Source organism: Maylandia zebra, unplaced genomic scaffold (genome assembly GCF_041146795.1).
Source record: "Maylandia zebra isolate NMK-2024a unplaced genomic scaffold, Mzebra_GT3a scaffold03, whole genome shotgun sequence".
NCBI classification, from domain to species: Eukaryota; Metazoa; Chordata; class Actinopteri; order Cichliformes; family Cichlidae; genus Maylandia; species Maylandia zebra.
This window is the reverse complement of record NW_027490033.1, coordinates 720,899-748,617: the sequence shown is the minus strand read 5'-3', so window position 1 is coordinate 748,617 and position 27,719 is coordinate 720,899. Positions and strand designations below refer to the sequence as shown.

Below are 27,719 nucleotides of genomic sequence, written 5' to 3'. Positions count from 1 at the left end.
GTTGTGTTTGTTTGAAGCTGCTTCCTGTTGGCTTCAGCTGTTTGGAGTTTCCATTTTCTAAACTTCTACATTCTGAACCTTCTTCAGCTCTGAACAGATGATGAAACACTGAATGATTTCAAGCACTTTGTCTAATAAACTTACATCTTTCATTCTTTATACAGATTGATGAACTGTGGTTTGTCAGAGATCAGCTGTGATTATCTGGCAGCAGCACTGAAGTCCAACCCCTCCCATCTGAGAGAGCTGGACCTGAGTAATGACTGGTTATCAACTAACAAAAACAACCTGCAGGATCCAGGAGTGAAGCATCTGTGTGGTTTCCTGGAGAGTCCAGGATGTAAACTTGAAACTCTGAGGTCAGTCAGCATGTTTTAGTTGTGCTGAGATGAATATGATGTGAAAGTTGTGCTGACACTAAACTGCAGACATCAGGCTGATATTATACTGATCCACACTGAGGATCTTCATGGTAAAGTCTGTTTTCTTCTTCTCTGGTTTAGTCCATTGACTGCAGCAGAACAATGTTCACATTTCAAACCTTCAAAGAAGAAGAAAAATCCTCCACTGGAAAATTCACTGTGAAACTCTCAAACTCTTCATTGCACCTTAAAGTCTGTCTGACACTGAAATCCAAAGCAAAATGTGCGTTTGCTTTACAGACAGCAGTCCAACACAAACATACACACATCATCCAAAACACAGTCCAACATCCAAATCTCCTCCACTGCCAGCATGAATGATGGGAAAGAGAAGGAGGAACACTCTGACATTCAGGGTTAGAATGAGTTTCATCAAGCAGACTGTGAAGATCAAAGCTGCATTAGAAAGCTTACATGAATGAATGAGTGGACAGAAGTGGACAGAGATCATCTGAAGCACTTCAAAGGCTTTAAATCAGCACATTTCTCTTTATTCTTTATCAACTCTGTTAGTTTCTCTCAGTTTTCTGTGGAATGAAGCTAACAGCAGGCTAATAAGATGCTGACCAATAGGTTTCTATTAAAGGTTGTAATTTGTATATGAAAAAGTGCTTTGGCTCAGCAGGGATCAGCTTACAGGTAGAATACAGCTGCTGGATGGGATTAGCATGTCATAGCTATCTACCAAACTGCTAACTGGGGGATTTCAGGCCATCTATGGATCATTTTTGCTAACTGTTTATTCAGCTTAGGCTCACAGGGCTGCAGCCTGTGCCCTAGCTGTCATAGGGCAAGAGGCGTGGTCCACCTGCACAGGTGAGCAGTCCATCACAGGGCCAACAGAGAGCGACAGAGAAGCACTCCCTCACATCCACACCTACAGCCAATGTAGAAGCACCAATGAACCTAAGCAGCATTTCATTGGACTGTGGGAGAACATCCAACCTCCACAGAAAGGCCCAGCTGACCAACAAGCTTCAACCTACAACCTTCTTGCTCTAAGGCACTAGTGCTAACCACTTTTGCCCATTTCAGCCCAAATCCTGCATCTTCCTGTTTCTGACTCCAGGCCAGCTCCACTAACACTTTCTCATCAGACACTGCCACCTAGTGGAGGAAGTCTTAGTTCCATTTGAAGCTTCAGATTACAGTTAGTTCCTTTACAAAGAGGTGGAGGTGGTGGGGCCACAGCACCATCATCACTGAGTGCCATAGGACACTTAACCTTTGTTTCCATATGCTGGGAACTTCCTGTTGTTCCAAGGAGGACTGGAAAATGTGTGAAACTCTCCCAGTCACTTCCTCACAGCACACTTCAATCATTTCCCTCCCACAGCATCAGGACCAGGGCTTTTTCTCTCTCTGGTCCCACTAAGAGATTTCCACACAAACACCTCATCAGTGGGACTCTCAGAGCTACCAGCCCTTTGCTACAATCACAAAGCTCTTCATTGAAATCAATGATATCAAAGCTGGAATCAAATGAGTCCAAGTCTTCTGCTGATTCAGCATCACATTCATCTTTGCTCCTTGTTCTGCATCCCCACCATGGACTTCATTCCTTTCCAAGCCAGCCTTGAGTGTCCTTTATTCAGCTCATCCTCTGCTTTACTTTTACACCTGATTTTAGCTGCTTTATCTCTCTTTCAACAAGTTTCTGTGCCTCAATCTTTTTCTTCTCTCCCTCATAACAAGACAGCTTCTTCTGCCTGAGAACATGTTGGAGTGATTTACTAATCCAGGGCTGCTTATTGGGGAAAATACTTCCTGTTTCCAAAGTAATCCCCATTTTTCCCAGAAAGAAATGTCAGTAGAAATCGATGATCTAAGTGAGAACATGAGCCTTTAAAAAGTCCCAGTGGGTGCAGTCAAAGCAGTCCCTCAGTCCCAGTATAGAGTCTTTGGTCCAGACTGGAACAGCTGTGTGCCCAGTTTGAGCTCTCTTCAGTGCTGTGACCTGACAGACCCAGAGGGGCCATCACATCACATTTAGAAGCTCCCCTGATGGAGCCACAACACATGTCCAATACTTAGTCTGTCTTGTTGGACCAACTGGAAGAAATGATTCAAGGACTTAGTCACAGAACAGAGATTCAAATCTCCAAAATCCAACTGGCTGCATCAGGACATATAGTCTGAAACTCTGCACAGTTTCCTGTTTGAAGCTGCTTCCTGTTGGCTTCAGCTGTTTGGAGTTTCCATTTTCTAAACTTCTACATTCTGAACCTTCTTCAGCTCTGAACAGATGATGAAACACTGAATGATTTCAAGCACTTTGTCTAATAAACTTACATCTTTCGTTCTTTATACAGATTGGACAGCTGTGGTTTGTCAAAGATCAGCTGTGATTATCTGGCAGCAGCACTGAAGTCCAACCTCTCCCATCTGAGAGAGCTGTACCTGTGGGGAAACAACCTGAAGGATCCAGATGTGAAGCAGCTGTCTGATCTTCAGCAGAGTCCAGACTACAGACTGGAGACTCTGGTGTAAGTAGAGTGATGGAGTGAGTGGGTGGTGCTGTCAGCAGTGTTGTACTAAACACAGTCAGTATGAAACAAAGATCCAGTGTTTCCTGTAAAGCTGCAGCTTCTCAGTGAAGCTGTGAGAGGAGAACGGTGACAGGCTTCAGGATTGGACACAAACACTTCCTGTTTCTCACCTTTATGGTCACCATAGTAACGGCTGACACGCTCTGATCAAACACTGTCAACAGCCAATCAGCTCTCTGAACAAAGCAGCACGCAGACCAATGACTGCATTGATTTCCAAGTTTAAAGCAGTGAAGAACACAGTCTGTAGGTGAGGAAGAATTTAGTGAGAGCAGATGTTTGGATGGAATTCCTCCAGTTAACAGCTGGAACCGTCCATCTGGATTGTTGGGCTTGTTGTTGGGGTTCCTACAGAGCTCAGAGTGGACACACCAAGGTTCTTCTAATGAATGAAAGTCCAAACTCAAACTAGGAGGGAAAAACATTTTCAGCAACTTCAATAAAAATCCAAAGATTAGAAAAAGTGAAGCAACAATGAGTCCTAGTACAGTCCCAGCACTGACGTCCCTGCTGCTCTTTATACTGGATGTGCTGCATCACTGACTGACAGCTGATGAAGAGTCTCTGGAAACACTCGTTTATCTCCTCTGCTCTTCCTCCTTCTCTCTGCAGGAGGTGATGATGGTAAACAGGACGGTGTGTGTGCTGAGAGAGGAGCAGCTGTGTCCTGATGATCCAGAGAGGTTGAAGCAGCAGCAGCTTGTGTGTAGAGACGCTCTGACTGGGCCATGTTACTGGGAGGTGGAGAGGAGAGCTTCATCCAGCAGTGACTGACAGAGGAATGAAGTGCAGATGACTGTCAGTGCTGCAGAGTGAACTGCTCTGAGAACAGCTCCACTGTCAGACACAATGTAGAGTCCAGCATCAGCCCTGTGTGTCCCTCTGGATCTGACAGAGGATCATCAGTGTATCTGGACTGCTCTGCTGCTGCTCTGTCCTTCTACAGTCTCTGCACAGTCTCTGTCTCACTCTGGAAAGATTTTACAACTTGTTGTAATTACAGAACGTTAATATAATATTCAAACATGTGATCTTCTCTTTATTTCTGAATCTTTACCAAATAAAGAAAAACCAAACTAACAAACAGAAGCTGTCGTGTCCTTTTTCACCACATCTGTGAATCTTTTCTGTGTTTTTCCTCTTTTCCTCCTTCCTGCAGCTCCATCTTCATCATTCTGTGTCCAGTATATGTGAACACGTCCAAAGCATCTGAGCCTCATGTTACCCGTTTGTGTGAGTTACGCCTGTCGTTGTGTTGTGGTGTATAAATAAGGGGCAGGAGACAGCGCTGGATCTCCGAGTTCTTTACTCTCAATTTCTGCAACATCTGCAATATCTAGAAATGCAAACCTGTGAGCTGTGTGTGTTGTGCGTCTGCTCGGCCACCTCTCCTCCGGCCGTGCTGGAAGCAGCTGTGCGTTTGACAGTTTTATCGACTCGACAATAATCGAACAAATTAAATGTTCAAAAATATCAACTTAAGCACTTCAAAGTCAACAAAAAGCTTAAAACAATTAAATAATATTTCACTGAAAAAACAACAGCTCATAAGAACGATACACAAAATAATACAGAAACAAACAAATAAAAGTTATTAACCAGGATCCATGTTTTTGTCACAAACACTGAATCAGCTGATTCACTCTTTATGTTTCTGAGTTTGTTTTGTGATTATAGTTCTGGTTTCTGTTTCTGTGTCTTCACTGTGTCCCACGTCTCCTTACTTTGGACTCTGTGTTATATTTCCTGTTTTATTTTGACAGTCCTGTGTTACTGTTTCCTGTCTCGTGTGTGTAATTGGTCCCAGCTGTGTTTCCCTCCTGTCTCCCGTTCCCTGATTACTAAACTGCGTCCACGCCGCCGGCGCTCCTCTCCACAGCTGGATTCCAGGATTTCAGAGCATCCAGCTGTGGTGAGTGATGGAGACACTTTCTCTGCTCCCTCAGTAATCAGGACAGTTTATTGAACATCAGAGGACATAAAGGACTGTTTTTCACCTGCCCGTTCTGAACCTGGACATTAAAGACTGCTGGCTTCAAGGACATTAATCCCAGTGTCAGCCAGCCAATAACAGCCTGTGTTTTTCAGCTCTTTAGGAGTCAGAAATGAGAAAGACACAGACTGCTAACCTCTCCCTGCAGGAAATAAGCTCCGCCTCTTCCTTTCCTGTATATGAGTGATTCTGACATGAGACACAATGAGTTTCCTGTTTATTGTGACTTAAAGCGAGCAGCAAAGACACTAAACTGTGTGTTTCCAGCTGAAGCTGCTTTTTGTGTTGCTCCCACAATCCTGTCTAAAACAGTCAGTGAGGAAAACTCAGTTTATGCTTCCAAGCTCATTGTGAGAGGGCACATTGTGTTCCTGCAAGTGCTGATTTTGTCTGCATCCCTGAGTTTAGTGAGCTGCCTCCAAGGACTTGTGAAGCCCAGTGTGTTAAGGCTGCATCTCCCAGATGTTTCCACCTTTCCAGCACAGACGATAAATGTTCCCACAAAGGCTCAAAGACTGTTTGATTTTCTGAGTGTTGGCCTCAAGAGATTGCTCAGTGAGCACCTGAGTGTTTCTGGGACATCGGACACTAACTGGAACTTCAAGTCTGGTTCTGAAGCTGCACATGCAAAGACTGTTTCTGGTTGTAGAGACCTGGCTGTTCCAGGGATTGTAACCTCCCCAGAGGCTGAGCTGCTGACCTCAGCTGACTCTGGAGCCTTGAAGGTAACTAAGTTTGCACCGCTCGGGTGAGCCATCTCAGCTGCAACAGCCTCCACAGAGAGCTCACGCAAGCTTACCCAGCCTGCTGAGGATTTTATGCAGGTGTCTGGTAAAAGGACGATGCTGCTGTCCAATGAGGCGAGGAGAGAAGTAGCCAAACAGGCGAGAGCCGTGAAGGAGGAACGGCGGGCAGCTCTGGATGCCCGACATAAATACCTGATGAGCAGGCTGGCCGACGCCGGCAGCCTGGAGGAGGCGGCGGTGGAAGACGCCATCGTCTCTGATGACAGAGTAAGTTCAGAGACGTGATCCTTCCTCAGAGTTGAACCTTTGAGTCATTAATGTCTGATTCTTCCAGTTCAGTCTGATCCATGAATTCTTTGCTGCAAACGGATCCAAGAAGCTGATTTTCTTCTATCAGGATGTCAAACAGGTAACTTTGATCACATTTCAATGACTGACACATGAAGGTCTAACCGCTCTTCATAATCTGCTGTCCTGTTTGTTGCAGCGTACTTTGTATTCATATCTTTTAATATCTGCCTTTCTCCCAGAGTCTGTCCTCCCGTCAGTCTTCCTTTGTGGACGCATCAAACTCAGCTGTGGCTCAGAGGAAACTCTTCCTCACTACGGGGAACTCTGAGGTTGGCTTCAGCTTTTTCTGTTTAGTTCATGTGAGAATCACAGAAAAATGCTGATATGAGTGGAAGGTTCTGCTGGGAAATTGGCAAAGAGCAGATTATTGAACAGCGAGGCAGACAGTTCATTTCAGTGATGCCAGTTTATTAGAAACGAGGACTGTGGGGCTGCTGGAAGTCAGGACGGCCGTTCTCTGGATAAACCTGACAGCTGAGGTGGAGAGCAGGATTTATCCACAGACGGCTTCTTCCAAGCAAATGTCCTGAACACACCTGAGCTGAGGGTTACACAGTGTGTCCTGTGTGATCTCTGGTTTATGGTGGTTGAATCTCACAAATGTGACCATCAGACCTGACGACTTATTTGTGATGTTTTCATTAAAAATATCCTGGGTGAGGTGTTTGGGGCCTGTCCCATGAGGAGGAGTCTCCAGGGCAGACCCAGGACACACTAGAGAGGTTATATCTCTCAGCAGGCCTGGGAATGCCTCAGTATTGTCCTGGATATGCTGGAGGAAGTGGTTGTTTAGGGAGGTCTGGGATTCTCTGCTTAGACTGCTGCACCTGTGACCCGGGACCAGATAAACAGGAAATGGATGTTTGAAATTCAAAGAAATCCTCTTTTAATAATGAGGAAAAAAGACAGCAGGAGATCCATCGCAACTAACAAAACACTTCAAACACATCAATGCATCAACTTTAATCAACTTCATTTGGTTCAAATGAAGGAATCTAACAAAGCACTCACTAAAATGAAACACCAGTTAGTTTCCCGAGCTCAACAGGTCGAACACCTGAGTTTGGTTTGCGGTGCAGTTTTTATTTCTTCTAGATAACTTGGGTTATTTGCACAGGAAGGTTTTTTAAATGTATTTCTTAAGTACGATCTTATATGGGGGTTGATTTTATAGCATAACAGAATAATGTAATAACTCTAATAGAGTATAAAACATTTGCAGAATGAAGTACAAGGTGAAGAAAAGTCAGAACGTCCCTATTTGAAAATACAGTCTCAGAAGGTCAGAGATGGACAAATTCAGCTACAGAAACATGTGGCCATTTTTTTAAAGCCATAGAGCATATTACAGACGACACAAAGAGCAAACACTGTAAACTTCTAACCACAGACCTCACACAGCTCACACACGTCAGAGTGAAGCTGTCATTTCCTGAAGCTTCCACACAAGAGAACTGGCAACAAGGTGGAGTCCTCATGGATCACTAGCAGAGAAATGTGGGTGGGTGCCAGACCACATGGACTCGACTCACTTTATTTCATACAAAGGAGCAGACTAATGCTGTCATCCTTAAAGACTAACTAGAAACAAGCAGTGCGCTCGCATCGACTCGACTTGTTTTGCAAGTTTGAAGTGAGATGGTACTTTGGAGTCAGCCTCCCGAGATGATGGCTGGTTTTTGAAAAACATCTCATATTTATACAATGAGTAGCAGACTTTCCTGACTTGCAGAGGTCAACGTCCTCCTCAGTCATGCGCCATGAGTGGCACAGATACTATTCATCAAATAACTAACATGGCCTTGATTGTTACTCCAGAGACTTATCTGCGATGTAGCTTTATAGCATTTTCATTAGCAATCGTATGATTTGTGTTACAATGACCTTTGTGGACGGGCCCGGACCCCCAGGCCTCGTCCGTGACGCCGACGGTGAGCGCAACGTTTTTGTTTTCTTGCGCTTAAAATAACCTGATCAGCGTTCTGTGGACGGTTTGTTTACATTTCTCACATCTGTGATTGTTCACACGGGTTGGACACGAGCAGAGAGGGCTTTCAAGATGAAAAAGCCAACGTGAAACTTTAACGGACGACAAAGTTTTTCAATCAAATCTCCGTCACACCCTTCCTTGACCTCATCACGTTATCCACCTTAGTCAAGGAACAGTGGTTCGGGAAAATATGCATTTGTTTTTTGGACCAGTTTAAAACGTATCTCAACTAGTGATGTGCGGATCGATACTGAAATATCGATTCCTCCGATACCCGTCATTGTGTCCGGCCCCTTGGCGTGCACACTCACAACAATGGCTGAGCGTAAACAGAGTCATGTGCAGACGTATTTTACCTCCACGAACAGCTGAGACGTGGTTTGCCATACATGTGGCAAGAATGTGAGGTGTTGTGGTAACACCGCTGACCTGGTCAAACACCTCAGAGTGAATCACATCACAGAATATGACGAGCGTATGTTGAGGCGAACTGAAGAGGAGGAGAGGGAGAGGTGCTGCCAGGGCGAGACAGACGTCTCTCACGGAGTCCTTTAATGCTGCAGGCAGGCAACAAATAGCCACAACTTCAGGTTTTTCATTTCTATATGATAATTCTGCATCATTAAGTGATAAGAACAAGTAATCTGATGTCCTGTGATCATTACGACGCTATAATTTGAGATAAAATAAAAGATAGAGTAAAAAAAATAAGTTTTTGTTCAGAGTATCGGTATCAGATCAGTATCGTCGATACCACCCTGAACTTTACTTGGTATCGGATCGGAAAGGAAATCAGTGGAAATCAAATCCTGCTTCTACAGGTGTCCAGTTCATTCACTCTGACCCCTCCAGATAAGCGTTGCCAGTTCTCACTGTGCTGTAGATCACATTTTCTTGTGTTTGGGGTTATAACGGTTACTTTTGAGGTCTGTGTTATAAAGCAAGTTAATCCTGAATTTAACTGGAGAAGACAAATTCCCACTGCGTGGTGTAGTGCACAGCCAGGCATTCTTTACATTAGTTCGTTTGACAAAACCAAAAAGCCGAAAGTATTTACTTGGAGTTTGGTTTGATGAAATAAGTGCCAGAATCAGTGAATACAAATGATTCCAATGACATGAAAACTGGTGGAAGGACAAATCCCTCAAGAAAAGCACGACTAGCACATTAAGTTTGTTTGTAATCATCATCATCATCTCTAACACCATGCGCACAACAGTGATTTTGTTACAGAACACTAAGATAGTAAAATCTGGGAAATGATGATATTTCTTTCCAAAACTTCCTGTCTGGAAGACATTAAAGCTGCTGTGCCACCTGCAGCTTCTTTCAATCTATGTTATGTGAATATATCTTTTTTTTTTTGGGTTTGAACATCCATTCAAACTCACTCTCTGCCTAGCAAGTCTCATTCCCTCATTTCCTTGGGGTCCAGCTTCACATACGTGGCACTGAGCCTTTTCCTTTGTCACCTCTTTCTGCTACATGCCTAGCCTCCCAGTTTCTTGGTCTATTTTCTTCATTTCGCTAACTACACTTCTTTTTCTTTGTAAATCTCTTCCTTCAAATACTTTCAAAATCACTTTTCTTTTTTCCCTTTCTTCTGTGCAGAGAAGACGTCAAAGCCCTTCTTGGCAGTTTATCTCAATAAAGCTGTACTATCCCAGCCATCTGGTAAGTCTTCCCTACTACCCAGAGCCTGTTTATACTCCTGCATGTCTCTGCCTTCACTCACTTCCTCTTCTTGATGTCCAAACTCATCCTTCAAACTACCATTTGATGCTGCATAGCTGCATTCTCCCTGACACCTCCTTGTCTCCTGTCTTTTTGATTTCACCTTCTGCATAATATTTAGTTGCCCTGTGTGCAGCTTCCTCCACTTTCATATATTTCTACAAGTTCCTCCCTGTTCTTGAAGTATGTGTGCACCACGGCCATTTCCACTTGGAAAATCTGCCCCACATCTGTCTTTCTAGATTTCTCTCCTAAACACCACACCTACCCAACACCTCATAACCTCTGTTCCCTTCACCTAAATGTCCATTGAAGTCTGTGTCAATCACCACTGTAGTATGTGGTCTCTTGCACACAAAATGTGTCTACCCTCCACCTCCATAATATGAGTCCGCCAGCCCTCCCATTGCCAGTCATAGTCCATAACAAGTCAAAAACATAAACAGCTCGAACGTATTATTTATTTAAAAGAGAGAGAGTAAGAGAGAGAGAGAGAGCTCAGTTGTCCTTGCTCTAGCATCAAGAGTCAGTGACTGGCTGTTCACTGCAGGCTCAGCAGTCCAATGGCCGATCAGCAACAAAACAAATAAAAAAATAAGACACGTTCTTGATTATGACAACAAACCACATCCAAAAAAATATGACAGCAACACTTTAAGTTTTGTGTGCATTCATCATGTGCAACTCTGCAGAAAGTCTCATGTCAAGGATGTGTGGACAGGGGGGCTATTAAAAAGTTCCAGTATACAGAATAGAAAACCATCAAATGAATGAAATAAAATCTGTTGTCACAGTGGTTTTTGAAGGAACAATTACTTCACAGATGGACAGCCTCATTATATTTTAGTTAAATCTGATGATACACACTTCACGTCACCCTAGTTACATGTTTTTATTTGCCATGTGTATGTTATCCAAGGGAGGAAAAAAAAGAAAAAGAAAACTTTTGATGTGTCCAGACATTTCTTCACATCAGCTGCCAGCAACCAGTTTCAGCATGTACAACTGTTGCAGTAAGTGTGCTCATGCAGACCAACTATGCTGGTCCACTGTTCTTAATGGTGCTGCATGTTGAGAAAGAAGTGAAACAAATGTTTTGTTTAACAAGTCCACTAGTGTTAGAATAACTTGGCATTTCCAATCTGTTTCTGCTGTAGTTCAATGAAAGGTTTCAGTTACTTAAGTTTGAGAAAAAACCAAAAAACCAAATTGCGTTTACAATTGTAGTTTCATCTTGTTATAAGATATTTGAAATAAAAACAAACAAAAAACATGAACAAACAAACCACAAACAAACAAACCACAAACAAACAAACCACAAACAAACCACAAACAAACAAACCACAAACAAACAAACCACAAACAAACAAACCACAAACAAACAAACCACAAACAAACAAACAAACCACAAACAAACAAACCACAAACAAACAAACCACTACATTTTCAGAAATATTTCTGCAGTCTGATTTACAAGTATAAACTTTCTGACCAAAACGCCACAATTTCATCCCTCAAACAAGTTGTCAACTGTGTCAACGACCAATGAGGACATCACTGCTACACTTGATGATACTCACACCTTGAAAAAGTGCAAAGGTTTCCCAACAGGACTTCGACGGTTGGTCTTCTTGATCAAGCTATAATCTGTTCTCATCAAAACCACCATAAAACCAGTTTGACAGGATGATGCTGATAAATCCCTCTAGACCTTTTTGTGACAGTATTAAAAGCTTGCTGGAAATTCTCTGTACTCATATTTGTGCTCAGTATCTGTAGGAGCCATTTTTGTGTGGGTACCTCATGTATGCCACTAGGGGTCACCTTTTGTGTTACATATGGTGTGTCTATTTAAGGTAGATAGGTCATTAGCAGCAGGTGTGTTGTTGTTGGGAAGGAGCAAACAGATTGTGACCGCTGCGCTGTTATGTTAAATTGTGTTGGAATAAAGAATCTAAAGGACAAGATAAGTATGGTTTCAGTTATTGAACTAAGTTTAATACGTTTATTCATACCAGTGACATTGCATTAACCTGCCAACAAACAGCTCAGTGGCTTTAAATGTAGGCTTAGCCTCGACAGCATCTATAACACCATTAAAATGCAGTAATGGCCACACAAAAAATAAAACGTGACCATATTCAGTTTAAGCCATTTTATGTGGTTTAGTTTATACACTTGAATCACAGTAGATGATAGCTTTCTGTTTTTAAATGTCTGCATTTATTGCAAACACTATAGTTACTGTTCTGCCTTTTATAAGGTAAACTGGATATTATGGTTGCAAACGGCCCTAGAGCTCCCTCTAGTGGCTGCTTTGTAATATGGGTTTGACTACTTTGGGAAAGGAACAATGAGAAGGTGAAAAAATCAAAGATGGCGGAAAGTTATCGTTCTAAGCTGATATGGACCTTAAAATGTTGTTGCCTTGGACAAGATATGTCTGTAAGTATGAGTGACGATAAAATAATTATTATCTTTTGTTTTGTGTAAAAATGGTACGATAATTTGTACATTTGAAAGTTTTATCTTGTTATCAAATCACTTTGATTGTCACATCACATGTGCAGGTACACTGGTACAGTACATGTGAGTGAAATTCTTGTTTGCGAGCTTCACAAGCAACAGAGGTGTGCAAAAATACAATAACGTAAAACAAGCAAAATATAAGAACGGCTAAATCTGAGACTAATAAATATATGTACAATATATAATAGTACATGCATTACTGGATGTGTATACTAAATATGTTTTTCTACGCGCGCGCGCGCGCGCGTGTGTGTGTGTACATATTTTACAAATTAAATAGAGTAAACAATAAAATAAAATATACAGAGGTTGGTAGTTGGACATGTGCAAAACAAGTGGCATTTATATACAGTGTGGAGTGCATAATGTTGAAGTTCCAGTAGTGAAGGTGAGGTGTCTATGACGTGTTCAGCAGTCTGATGGCCTGGTGGAAAAAGCTGTCTCTCAGTCTGCTGGTACGGGACCGGATGCTGCAGAACCTCCTTCCTGATGGAAGTAGTCTGAACAGTTGATGGCTGGGGGGACTGGAGTCCTTGATGGTCCTCCCCGCTTTCCTCAGGCAGCGCTTCCTGTAGATGTCTTGGAGGGAGGGAAGCTCACCTCCAATTATCCGTTCAGAGCACCGCACTACTCGCTGGAGAGCTTTGCGGTTGTAAGCGGTGCTGTTGCCGTACCAGGTGGTGATGCATCCAGTGAGGATGCTCTCAATGGCACAGTGATAGAAGGTCCTGAGGATGCGGGGGCTCATGCCGAATCTTTTCAGTCTCCTGAGAAAGAAGAGGCGCTGCTGCGCCTTCTTCACTGTTTTGTTTATGTGTACTGACCACGTAAGATCCTCAGCCAGGTGTACACCAAGGAAGCGGAAGCTGCTCACTCTCCACAGCAGCGCCGCTGATGGTGATGGGGGTGTGTACTTCTCTGCACCTCCGGAAGTCCACTATCAACTCCTTTGTCTTTGCGACGTTGAGGGTGAGATGGTTGTCTTGACACCAGTGGGTCAGGGCGCTGACCTCCTCCCTGTAAGCCGTCTCATCACTGTTGGTGATAAGACCCACCACTGTAGTGTCATCCGCAAACTTCACAATGATGTTGGAGTTGTTAGTGGCTGTGCAGTCATAGGTGTAGAGTGAGTACAGGAGAGGGCTCAGTACACACCCCTGTGGTGCACCAGTGTTCAGTGTGATGGGGGATGAGGTGATGCTGCCCAGTCTGACTACTTGGCGTCTATCAGACAGGAAGTTAAGGATCCAGCTGCAGAGGGAGCTGCTCAGTCCTAGATCCTGCAGATTCCTGTCCAGCTTCGAGGGAACGATGGTATTGAATACTGAGCTGTAATCTACTGTTAGCTTGCAGTAAGAGTGTAACAAGCTAGTTTACAATGTTAGTTAGCTAATACAGTATTTTGTACTTTCAGTTTTACGATGGTCAAAGAGAAGGCAATGGTCAGAGGCCATTCTTCAATAAATCAGCGCAGAAAGGAAAATAAGTCTGGTTATTGGAGCATCGTTATCTCGCTATCTCGCTGTCTAGCTGGTGAAACTAAGGAACTCAGGGCGAGGACAGCAAAGTTACCAAAGGGGAAAAACTATCAAATTAAAACTGCATCATCTCAAAAATCACAAGTTTCTCTAAAATGTGTTTATTCTAGGGCTGCAGTTATTCATCATTTTAGTCATAAAGTATTTTATTGATTGTTCGAAAATTGAATTGGATTAGAAATAGTTTTCTTATTAATGAGCAATAATTATTATTATTCCAAAGAGAAAACACACGGGTCTTTTGGTTACCATTTTAGAAATTGCCATCCTTTAATGATTCATCTGTTAAAAAAAATATTTTGACTGCTTTTATCTAAAAAATATTTTGAGATGCTGAAATGCTGAAATAATAATAATAAAAAAAACAGACACTGATGTCAACATAAAGGTAAACACGCAATTTAGTTTCTTTAGTTTCTGGTTCTCTCCTGTATGGACTAGAGAACGCACGATACCACTTTTTTGTGTCCAGTATCGATATGAATCCGATACAGCGTATTTTTATAATCAATAAAACAGTTTTTTTAATATCTTTCTTTATTTTGTATAAGTTCATACTCAAGTTTTAAAAAATAAAACATTAAAGTTATTTAGTTATACCTGTACGCAAAAAACACACTGCACCCAAAATATTTCATAGTTCAGCAACACTGATCAATCTAATAAACTTAAACCTGCACCATCCTCCCTATTCTGGTATTTTAAAGAGTACTTAGCAGAAATATTAAACAACCTAACTAATAGGGTTGCAAACTCCCAGCAAAAAAACAACTAAAGGGAACCATCGCCCACCCTCTGCCTCGTGATGCTTAATCGACATAATCGACTTTAATTTAATGCATGTATTTAAAAAAAATGCACAGAAATCAATTATTTTTCAACAACAATTAAATAGATTCAACATCTTTCTTCAACAGAACTGCAGACTGCACAGATGGTATCTTCCCAAAGGAAAAAGTACTATAACTTAATAGTTACTATATACAATATTAGATTTCTATACATTTTACGTTAGATAAAAACTTTGGTTGTAAGATTCAGATAATTATTTATTAAAAGCGAGACATTTTAAACAAGAATAAGAAAGAAAAGTATTTCTTTGTGCCCCCCTTTTCCCTGTTAATGCCCCAGCTGGCCCCCTGGCAAAACCGTGCTAGACCCGCCCCTGCACAGTTACCAGCTGTCAGCTACTTATAGCATTAGGCATTAAAGTAATATTAAATAAATTCTAACAACAGCTTATCAAGCTTAAACGTGCTGCTGTGGTTTATCTGCTGGTTTCCTCTTTCTGGCGCAAAGTGGGAAACAAACAAGAGAGACGGAACTTGCGATCAGCTGATCATTGATCAGTTTCATGATTGAAGTAGCAGCAGGAGAGGGAGGGGGAGAGGAGGCGCGGCAGTCGCTCCATATATCGGTTGTTAAGCTTAACGTGGGAATGCGTTACAAACACTGAGAGAGAAACTTACAAACTTGCTTTACTTCTCTAGGACAGCTTTCACTGAGAAGAAATGCCGATTTGGAAACATGTAGCGAGGCGCTAAATGCTCCACCAGACAACCGAGAGGTCTCTTGTTGTCACATGCAAGAAAGCATGCTCTGAAGAATATCCAGGTAGATAACTGTGGCGATATGTTGGTTATATTACTTTAAAGTGCAACTGGCTAATTCTTATTTTAGCCAACTCGAAAAGTAAAAATGATGTAACGACCTTGAAATAACACATTTATCTCACTGAAACATGTCATTTAAATAAAAACTTTACTGAAATTAAAATAAATATACTGAATATAATATGGCTCAGATTTAATGGAATATAATGATCCTTTTGTGTTGCTGTTAAAGAAAGGGATAATGTGTGATTACTGTTTTTAAACTATGGGCTACAAACTAAATCCTTTTATTATTTCTGTCCTCGGTTTTAACTCATTAATAATCATTAGGATGAAGCCCCCTAAAAAACAACGTAAAGGTCATGAAAATGTAAACAATTTGGCATTTTGATGATGCATCATCCACATTAAAAAGTATAGATCATATCAGCCCTGTATTTACTTGTATCGGATACATAAAACATCTTTCCGTATCGCACAGCACTACAGAAAGCTCTTTTCTAGGGTTGTATTAAACATCTGTAAGAGTTGCTGCTTTCAAGAACTGCTGGAATTTTTCATTTGCCCCAATGGTTCAAGACTCAAGTTAGGCTAAAAACACTGGGACCAGTTTAAATTTTTATTATTATTAACCTTTATTTAACCAGGAAAAGTCCCATTGAGATTAAAAACCTCTTTTGCAAGGGAGTCCTGGCCAAGAGGCGACAACACGTTGAAATTACAAAGTTACATACATATTATAAATAACAATTACATTTTAAAAACATTTTTCTCTGGCTCTCTCAATCTGGACTTAAAAGCATTTAATGAAATAAGATCTGCTATCTTCCAGTCTTTTTGCATCATGTTCCATGTGAAAGGGGCAGCATAAGTAAAAGCCCTCTTTCCCAGTTCAGTTCTGGCAAATGGAACATTGAGCAATAAAAGATCGCTTGAACGCAGGCTGTAAGAAACAGTACTTCTCCGTGTGAGCAGATCGCAAATGTAGGTGGGCATTTGTCCAAGCAGGGCCTTATAAATAAAGATGCACCAGTGAGCAAACCTCCTGGAGGACAACGAAGGCCATCCCACTCGAGCGTACAGATCACAACAATGGGTCAAGGCCCTACAGTTTGTAATAAACCGTAAGGAGGCATGATAAACTGAGTCAATCTTATGAAGACACTGGGCGGAAGCATTCATGTACAGCAGATCACCATAATCTAAAACAGATAAAAATGTAGCATTTACAAGACGCTTTTTTGTCTCAAAAGAAAAGCAAAATTTGTTTCGAAAGAAAAATCCCAATTTTAGTTTGAGTTTTTTCACAAGATTGTCTATGTGAGGTTTAAAGGTCAGAGAATCATCAATTAAAAAGCCAAGATATTTATACGTATGCACCACTTCTATGAGGTTTCCCTCAAGAGTGGACACCAAGGGGACAGTTTGAGGAAATCTCTTCATGTTTGAAAACAACATTAGCTTTGTCTTTTCAGCATTGAGAACCAATTTCAGCTCCAGAAGTGTGTGCTGAACCACGTCAAAAGCTTTCTGCAACGATTCTATTGCCTTTTCAAAGTTTGAGCCAAAGGAATAAATAACTGTGTCATCAGCATAAAAATGCATACTAGCATTGGACACATTTTGTCCCAAATCATTTATATACATGATGAACAGCAGAGGTCCTAAAATTGAACCCTGTGGCACCCCAGTGTGAATATTCAAAAGTTCTGAGCACAGATTTTCACATTTAATGCATTGAGTCCTGTCACTCAAATAATTAGTAAACCAGGAGACAACATGTCTAGACAGCCCCAAAGAAAGAAGCCTATGCTTTAAAATGGCGTGATCCACAGTGTCGAAAGCTTTTGACAGGTCAATAAAGAGAGAAGCACAGTGCTGTTTTTTATCAAGAGCAACAAGTATGTCATTTATCACTTTTGTGGCAGCCGTGACAGCACTATGCTGTTTTCTGAACCCAGATTGTAGTTTTGAAAGAACTTCATTAGAGTACAAGAACTCTTTTAATTGCTCACTGACGAGAGACTCAAGGACTTTTGCCAAAACACACAAGTTTGATATTGGCCTGTAATTAGTCAAAATGGCCGGGTCGCCTCCTTTTAATATTGGCGTAACAAAAGCAGACTTCCAAACAAGTGGAATTTCTTTATTTTGGATTGAAAGATCAAAAAGGATCGTAAGAGGTTGTGCAATGTAATCAGCTGCTATTTTCAGAAAATAGGGCTCTATTAAGTCTGGCCCTGGGGGTTTCCTGTGATAAGGCTTTAAGAGCTTTATGCACTTCCTGGACAGAAAAAGGAGAAAAATCAAAAAGCTCCCCAATATATGTTTGGGGTTCTGTGCAGGGAATCATGGGGGCTGCTCCAACAGAGTTAAATAAAAAACCAGTAGCTACGAAGTGCTTGTTAAAGCTGTTTAAGACCTCAGTTCTGTCATAAACTGGGACAGAATCTTTTAAAATGAATTTTGGAAGAGCCTGTGATATTTTATTTATAGATAAGGACTTAATTACTTTCCAAAATTTCTGAGGGTTATTGAGGTTTTCTGTAGTAACAGATAAATAATATTCTGACTTAGCCTTCTTGATAAGTGTCGTGCATTTGTTTCTTAATTTCCTGAAGTCTAACCAGTCAGTCAGGGAATCGTTTTTCCTAGCTTTTGCCCATGCCACGTTACGCTGATGGATGGACTCTGATAATTCCGATGAAAACCAAGGGTTCTCCCGTCCCTTGACCCTAAATTTTTTGGCAGGTGCATGCTTATTTAAAATCTTCATAAAAATTTCTTTAAAATAAGCCCAAGCCAGATGGATGTCTGGTATCAGACTCAAGTTTTCCCAATTTACCATAGACAAGTCATAATGAAACGCTTGCTCATTAAATATTTTAAAATTTCTTTTACAGATGATACGCGGTTTACATTTAGGGATTTTAGTGTTCCTACTGGTAGCAACTACACAATGATCACTTAAATCATTACAAAACACGCCTAGAGACAGAAACTTATGAGGTACATTTGTTAGAATTAGGTCAATCAAAGTAGATTTGTCAGGACTCTTTATATTTGGCCTTGTAGGTAGGTTGACCAACTGGCTAAGATTAACAGAGTCACAGAAGGATTTAAATTCATCAGAAGCTATATTCAGCCAGTCCCAGTTCAAGTCTCCGGCCAATAGAAGTTCGTTATATTTTAATTTGGACAGAAGATGCTTTAGAGATAATAAAGTTTCCTTTACAGCAGACGGAGGCCTATAGCACCCAACAACTGTTATAGAAAGAGACTTTACTATTTTAATATCCAAAGCCAAGAATTCCATTTGTTTAGGAATAGATACAGATAAAACAATGGATACTTCATATCTTGATTTAACATAAATTGCTACGCCTCCACCTTTCCTAGGCCTATCTGTGCGATAAAGATTGTATCCCGTTATGTTGATGTCATCATCTGTAATAGATTTGGACAACCAAGTTTCGGAGATAATCACAATATCCGCGTTTGTCGATTTCGCCCAAATTCTGACCAAGTCCATCTTGTGTAATAAGCTGCGTACATTTAGATGAACACATTTTAACCCTGGCTGAGATTTAAAATCGGCAGGGGTCTGGACACTTTTCAATTCAGGTCCAGGATTTGGTTGCACATCTCCGGATATAAGTAAAAGTAAAACAATCATCATTAACCTTCGTTTCATATTACATTTAAAAGCATTTTCGTACTTTGCAGATGTTAACGACAAATACTGCTTTTTCTTAAGTGAAAGTGAAAGATTATACAGAACAAGGGAACCTTGTAATTTGGGTAATACTTCATATCGATTTAAGCTAGCAACCAGAGCCAGATGAATCGTTGGTGACTCCAGGTGCACTGCTACAGTTGACCTAGTGCCACTAAAATAAGTTTCACCCATACTCAGCTCATATTTTGCAGTTCTCACCCAAGGAGCACCGCAATGTCCCAAGTCCCAAATCACGAATACACACAATAAAGCTTCGATAAGTGTCCTCGTCTTCATAATGATAGCCCAGAGTCCAAAATGGGGGTGAATACAAAAAGCTCCAACCTATTAGCTCCGAATCCGAGCAGAGGTGGACTAAGCAATCCGGGGATCAGATGGAGGGGAAAGAAAATGGGTTCATCTGTGTCAGCTGCATCGTCACTGCTGCTCTTATGTTATGTGTTTTTGTTGAAAACTAGGTGCTGTTTGGCCTTAATGATGTCAAACTTTTCATTCACTTGTTTGCTCCTAAATACGTTTCTATTGCAGGTCTTTTCCAGTTGAAAATGTGAGTGAGCACCACACAAATTACTGACACTGAAATACACTGAAAAGAAAAACAACTAAACTAAATCCAAACAAAAACAACTAAACGAAGTAGTTACACACGTTATAGAATATATATACTGGGCATACAAGCCTGGCCTAAGCTTTCTGTCAGGAAGACTGCAGCAGTCCAGGAGTTGGGTTAACTGTCTTTAAGTTCCACAGAAGAATTGTTTACATCAAAGTGCTTGCCAGGCTTAATCCAAATTAGGTACAGCCATACTTGAACTTATCATTGTATAGTATGTGGGACTATGAGCAATGGTTTTCTGGAAACAGAAACAGGCAATTTTATCATTAGTAGAGTCACAAATAACTAGAAAAACAATTGAAAACATAATGTACTCAACACAGCAATATCTCACAATATCCACAAGGGGTCACTATAGCTCATATATTGCCTAAATAGCACGTCATACAAACTGCCAATCATAAGGCACGGACATGGCAAGCTAGCCACAGTTAAACTAAACAATAGAAAAGTCCTTTATTTGTAATACCGCTGGATGTAATGACTGCGGGAGATTACAGCCACTGCTATTAACTTAGTGCCAAATAATCCTACCAACATGGTATCAAAGAACTGAGGCATAACTTTAACATGCACAAACAATTATAACAGCTTCATGCGAGTCATCCTGCCAAAAGGACTAACACTCACAGGTTCATAAACACACAACTTAATCACACGAAACAACTGCGATGCTCTGCAGTGGCACCTTTAGTCACTCCCACTCTGCGTGCTGAGCACATGCCCACTGATACGCTTATTTCCTTTGAGTGTGCTTGATTTCTGCCTCTAGACATTCTGAGGCCGAGTCAGAGCAGGAAACTTGAGCACACGTGGTCTCATTAAATCAGACAGCTGGAGTCATTTAAAAAGGATCTTTTAAGCAGTGCTGTCCCTCAGCTTCATAGTAGATCCATCTATGGATCAGTTTGAAAATCCTAGCTGTCTTCTTTCTAGTTATCATGTTACAAGATTTTAAGAAAACTTGAACGCTGATCATGAGTTGAATGCCACTGATCTTCAAAATCATCCAAGCTTTTTGATAAATGCACACAAAAGTCAGGTGTCCATGCCACCCGCATGCAAGGTGACAAAAATACCCCAATCAGCCTTTCAAGCTGACAGCTAAAGAAACCATTTCACCAGATTTAGCTTCTTGGATATTGTGTTCACTATACTGTGTTCAAAATGTACTTCTCATTTAATAGAAGAAATGTAATCATGTCAATATAGAGGATTTCAAATTCTCACTCCTGTTAATTAAAAAAAAGAAAAAAGTAGGATAAGACATGAGAAACTCCTTGAAAAGGACAGTCTCCATTATAGCACCTCATGGAAGCTTTGTTAGACGACCTGTCATTAAAAACTAGAAAGACCATCCAGCATCGGGAGCTTTCAGACTTCCAGGTATGACAACAAGCCTATTGCTGGTTTGCCCACTCTGACTGTGTCAGTATTTGCTCCACATACCAACTGCTCTGACCCTAAAGTAAGCCAGAATCCCACACAGCCATATGTAGGCACATTCCAACCACAAAGAATAACTGGGGATTCTTCATCCTGTAAACATCCTGAACAACTGGTTTTGGTGGTTTGATGGGAACAGATCCTCACCTGATCAGGAATACCAACGATCACCCCACCACTCATGTCTTGTTGGGAAATGTTTGCAGTCCTCAAGCTGTGAAAGTCATCAGGTGCAGCAGTCATGAATACCATGTAAACATCCCTGTTGGTAGGACAAACAAATAACAGTGGGATTCATTCGAGAAAACAGAACTTGTTTGATTCCCTGTCTGACAAAAAGAAATTAATGCAACGTAAAAATTAGATTTAAAAAATCAGCAGCATCATATGTAACCATGTCCTAAATTACATATTGTTATAATTACACAAAATTTGTTCTAAAGCCCAAACTGCTCCTGGTATATCTGACTTTTAGCACCTCCAAGCCTGTAGTCATCTTGGTTATTAGTTAGGCCCCTCCCCCGTGTGTCGCTATGTGTATAGGCACTGTTAATGCTAGCATGAACAGATCATTCTTGCTGGCTGTTGTAGTGGCTTGAGCTAACTCTCATCCCAACTGTTTATATTTGGTTATAGGAGCTGGAGTGGGCATTAATGCTCCACAATTTACAAGCTGGGACCTGCCGCTAATCCATGGTTAAAGCCTTTACCCACATCAACACTGCAGGCAGAGGCTAACATCTGCAATACTATTAATAATTACACATAACTGTAGCAACAACAAAGAGAGGCTCGAACAAGAAAGGCTTGAAACCCTTAGAAAAGACTGATCAGAGTTGGTTCAATGAACTCTGATCATGTTCATTCGGAGTTAAGCTCGTGTGTGTTTAGAGACAGAAAGCCATCATGTTACCAGGATTCTCCAGAGAAACACAGAAATAAAGAGCAGAGCCTCCATCTTCATTTAGTGGACAGAGGAATATGATCACAAATCAGTGTGGGCCAAAATTTGTATCTTAAAAACTAGGAGGGGATAAAGTTATACCAACATACTGTAATATTTTTATAATATACACTAGCAAACTTTCATGCTGTGTGTGATATTAAAAATATTGTATTGTGTGATATCACATTCTATTGTGATCCAGCATTTTAATCTGACCTTTGATTTCTAAATGCTTCATTAAACTGTCAAATATACAAATATAGACAACTGTGGGATTTGTCTAAAGTATTTGCATATGCCATAGAAATGTTAGCACTCACAGTTTACTGGGCAAGGTTTATGCAAAGTTTCAACAAGACCAGTCCACTTATGACAAACGCGATCATACGAGCATTATAGTACGATGCAGTCTCTGCATGATATGACTATCTATTCAGCTGTAACCTGACAGGGACAAAGTCTAGGAGACAGAAACTGAAGATAGACACCATTTACTGATGGACCTGTTATATTAGGTGACAATTCCACGTGAAAGTCTAAAGAAATGAATACATACAGGGCAAGTCTTTATGAGGCAAACATGATGTGCATCTCACACGAAAGCGATTTAGGTGATTTTCTGTGAGAAATGTGTAAAAAGATCCGTACTCTGAATTTCAGATACTATTGATCTGTTTGTTGTGTGTCTGAGGGTTTACGCAGGGACGTTTTGTGTAAGCACTGATTGCTACAGTAGCATCCAATCAATGCTTACAGTGCAAAGAAACTGGCCTACAGTCTGACAGCTGCATTAATGTCTACACAATCTAAGAGTTTGAAAGATGGACACACGTGAGATGATCATAAATCCACAACAGAATCCTTTCTGTCCTAACATACTGATGAGAAAATAACTGAAGCACTCGTGTCAAGAACAACAACAACAAAGGGAAACATGCCTAACTTGGATTTCAGTGATTGTGAAAACAAACATATGCAAATGAATTTCCTCTGTGCGCTTTGCCTAATTCAGGAAATCACTATCAGTCAAGTTGAGTGTGAGTCAGTGAGTATGTTATGTTCACATAGACTGTTACCTCAGGGGCTAACTTACCAGATGAAATGAACCTTTATGGAACGGAAACCCAGAATTTGTTTCAAGTCACATTTTAGCTTAACCTGCATGGTGGAAAGTGCCTGTACCAGAGACATGATTGTTGCTGCTTAGGTTAAAATATCTAGTATATGTCAATAATGTAACAAAAAAGAAGAAGAAAATCTGTGGCGGTGTAAAAGTCCCACTAAATGCGTCTCTCGGTGTACATCTAAACTATATAACGATTAACCGCCAACTGTGAGTTCAATTTAAATTTTCCTTTACAAATGTGTGTTTGTTTAGGAAGGAAAGAAATGTGTGCACACAGTGTTCGGCAATATAGACTCAAAGGCAGCACCAAGACTGGCACGAGACTATTTCCACTGCACTGAGGGTGGGAACTCCAGGCCTCGGGGCCGCTGTCCTGCAGGGTTTAGATGTGTCCTTGATCCAACATAGCTGATTTAAATGGCTCATTTTGAACGTTGACATATACATCAAGGAATGGACCAGCCACTGCACTGATGTTAAACCAGTTCAGAAGTTCATTTATCATCATGAACCACCAATTTATGAGCAGACAAACCAAAGTGCACTCCAAGATTCAGTTGCTTGTAGAAGCACGTTTAGCAGCAACAGCTCAAAGTCATTGTTTTCTGTATGACTATCAGTCTCTCACATCATTGGGGAGTCATTTAGGCTCACTCTTCTTTATAATGTTGCTTCACTTCATTGAGGTTTGCACAAATTTGTTTATGCAAAACTCACAACCACACTACTTCTATTAAGCTGAGCTTTAAACTTTCTAAAATATAAAACCTGCTAGACACCGGTGTTGTGCCAAAAAGTGATTGTCTGCCAAAAACTGATTTCTGGTATTTGCCAAAAAGTGATTGCTCGTATTTAAACTGCTATAAGTAACTTGTTGGGCTATAATATGTGAAACATATGTCAAATGCTTCCCTCATGGATGACATAAAGTCATCTTGAGCCACAAACAACATTCGTGTAACAAGGTAGAAGCCGCGATCAGTTTTTGGCAGCGACTTTTATATAACCTTTATTTATTTAGTTAAAAAAAAATCTCATTAACATTAAACATGTCTTTTGTAAGAGTAAGTTGGCCAAGAGGACAGCAGCAATGGCAGCAAATATTACAATAGTTCAGTAAAAATATTTTAAGTGAGGATAAAGGAGCGGATTGGTTATAATGTAAGTACAGGGTGGGCCATTTATATGGATACACCGTAATAACATGGGAATGGTTGGTGATATTAAAGTCCTGTTTGTGGCACATTAGTATATGTGAGGGGCAAACTCCTCAAGATGGGTGGTGACCATGGTGGCCATTTAGAAGTCGGCCATCTTGGATACAACTTTTGTTTTTTCAATAGGAAGAGGGCCATGTGACACATCAAACTTATTGGTAATGTCACAAGAAAAACAATGGTGTGCTTGGTTTCAACGTAAACCTCCAGCAGAACCAGGCTCAGGGAGGGGCGGGGCCATCTGCTGACCGGTTGGGGTGAGAGAAGGAAGACAGGATGAAGACATGCTGTGGAAGCGAGACAGAGATTAATAACAGATATGATTCAATGCAGAGAGGTCTGTTAATACATAGTGAGTGAACCAACCAACCACAGCATCTGTGGTGAGAGAGTCATCAAGGAGTTCAGGCACTCCATCAAGCTCACAGGCACAGACTCAGGTGAGATTCTAGAGTTGCAGGGCTTCCTCCAGAGCAGCTGTTAGAAACACAGCTGCATCTTCTTTCTCTCACACACAGAAAAGAGTGAGACAGAGTGAGGCATCAGGGAGTTTAATTACCAGCTTTAAGACAAATGAATGAGAGTGCTGAATGATAGCACTCATGAGTGGTGCAGCATGCTTTAATTACTACCCACTAGTGAATGTGTCAGCAGCTGAAACTGTATTAATGGTGATTTAAAGAAACGAGTCCCAGTGTGTAGACCAGGCAAGCTGCTTCACTTGTAACACACTGGCAGAAACCCCAAGTCAGTTAGGATGACTACCTGAACATTTGAATGTTTCCACTGGTCACTGAGGTGGTACGTTACAGGGATCCAGTCTGTTCATTTACAGGACTCTACTAGAGCTGCTTTGCATGACTCACAGTTGAAATAATGCTTCTTTGTCTGATGCAGGGCCTTGGTTCACCCCATCAGTCGTGCAGGGGGTCGTCTGCTCTGCAAAAGTGCACTTTAATGTAAACTGTGCAGCAGTGCTGCAAACTAATCCAGACGAAATAAAAGCACAATGTCAGGAGCTACTGCAGTTCAGCATCAAACGTAGGCCAAATCAATCATTAATATGATTTTCATGATCATCTTGTTTGTCTTAATGTTCTTATGATTCAAAGAAACATCCAGCAGCTGTGAGATCGGCTGTACTGATTTAAAATGAAGTGTGTACGGCCCCAAAGCCTCTGAATGAGCTGCAGATGTGTTTCAAACTCCTGTAACAAAAGCAAACATGTCTGCATACCGGCTAACTTTGTCCACACACTGTTTCTGCTCTGCAGGTTTCACAGATGAAGATGCAAATAGTGGAGGATACGGGGATGGAGGAGATTGGGTTGGACTTTCATTAATAGTTTGTCTGTTAGTTTGGGCTGTTTGTTGTTCCTGCTGCTTCCGCTGTCGTCATAATTACCTGCAAGGAACTAAAGCCATTATAGCAGCATCCTCCTGAAAACAACATCTGCTCTGCTTTTCCACAAGAATGAAGATGCAGAGGTCTGGCTTTAGGATCTGAGCTCAGATAACATCTGGAGTTTAAAGCATCATTTTAATCTTCTTCTGCACAAAATGGCTCAGTCGAGTGCTGCCAACTCCAAGAGGTTTTCGGAGGATCGGGTGATGGAGATCTATAAAGTAGGAGTAACATTATATAGCTACTATGTCAAAATTCTATAGTATGGTATATGATATGGCACAGCCCTGCTGTAAAGATCAAATGTGTGACAGTGAAAGGTGCTACAAAGAAGTCGGGAGAGAAATGCTGCAGAAAAGTCTCTTTAGCAAACAACGAGCAAACATAAAGCCCGTCCATTTCACATTTAAGGCAGGTAGTATGTTTGTTTTTCTAATGTTGACAAACTGACCCTCCATCCATCCACTTCTGCTGATCCTTTTCAGGGTCGCGGGGGCGCTGGAGCCTAACCCAGCTGTCTTAGAGCGAGACAGACTGAAGACCTGTCCAGTCCGCTGTCCCTACTAAGTGCATGTCCTTGAAACAGTGGAATAAAAACTAAAGCAATGACAAATAATGATCCTCATCATCAACATTACTACCGAAATGTGAACTAGCAAGTACAGCCTGAGCTCATAGAAACAACATCTTTGTAATCTGTAACAGTTTTGGATTTTTGGACATGTTAAACAACTTTTAAAGGGTTTTTCACAAAGATGCTGAACATTAAATGCAGGATGCCACAGACATCCATTTTAGCCAACAATCTGCCATCTTCACCTCCAGTGTTCAAATAAAACGGAGACGTTGTGACATCAGCAGGAGACAGAGATCAGCTAGAGACACGCAGACAGTTTAAGCAGGCTGCTGTTCAAGTGGAGGCTGGTATGAATCCTGCTTCTGTTTATGTTTCCTGTTGAACAAAAACTTGACCAGAAACTGACATACCAACTTTCAGACTAGCAGATCCATCCTCCTTCCCTCCATCCTCTGTGTGTCCTTCTGTCTGACCTGCAGCTGAGAAACAGGTGTGAGGTGTCAGCTGTCAGGTAGGTGATGAGTGAAGAACAGAACAGAATCCATTTCCTCTTCAAACTGCTGTCAGACATGAGCTGTGTTCCAATTCGTCGGCTGCATCCTTCGGAGGACCCGGCCTTTGCGGTCTACGTGGGCCGGGATGGTGGGGACAGAGAGGCTGTAACTACATCTGCTGGTGTCACTGTGACCTCAGAGCAGTTTACATGAAACATGAAACGAATTACAACTTTTGCGATATTGACCAGCTCATGATGCAGAGTGTAGACTGTATCTGTGATAATGAAAATGATTTAAGGACTGGTTTATGACACGTCTATAAAAAATATAAAGTCTGTACAAATGTGAAACTACAAAGTTAAAAGCAGCTGGAACGACAGCTGTTCAAAGCTGAACACTTACATCAGCCAGAAGACAGAGTGAGTCCTCCATCTCTCTGAAGGAGGCCATCGTGGTGAGCACAGATGCAGCAGCAGTGTGGATGTGTCCACTCTCACAGTGTCTCTCTTTCAAGTTTGTCCTCACATTCTCAAAAAAAGAACATGTCTATGCAGATGCCCAGAGCCTAACAACACACCCGCTATAAAAACTTTTGCACCACCAGATTTTCATATACTTACATTTGAAAGTGTTCGTCTCCTGCATTAACTCCGACTTCGATCACTATCATTATCAGAAAAATATC

The 27,719-nt window shown here is 41.2% G+C and overlaps 1 protein-coding gene and 1 long non-coding RNA gene across 2 annotated transcripts in view; one reads left to right on the top strand and one right to left on the bottom strand.

Moving 5' to 3' along the window:
• LOC112432436 (protein NLRC3) overlaps positions 1-27,719 on the top strand; it is a 3,307,575-nt gene that overhangs the window by 2,632,824 nt on the left and 647,032 nt on the right. The gene's annotated exons all lie outside the window — the stretch shown is intronic.
• LOC143415774 (uncharacterized) lies at positions 24,127-27,555 on the bottom strand. Its single transcript, XR_013096217.1, has 3 exons — positions 27,437-27,555; positions 24,926-27,016; positions 24,127-24,842 (listed from the first exon to the last, which is right to left on the bottom strand). It is a non-coding gene; the product is annotated as an uncharacterized LOC143415774 (long non-coding RNA).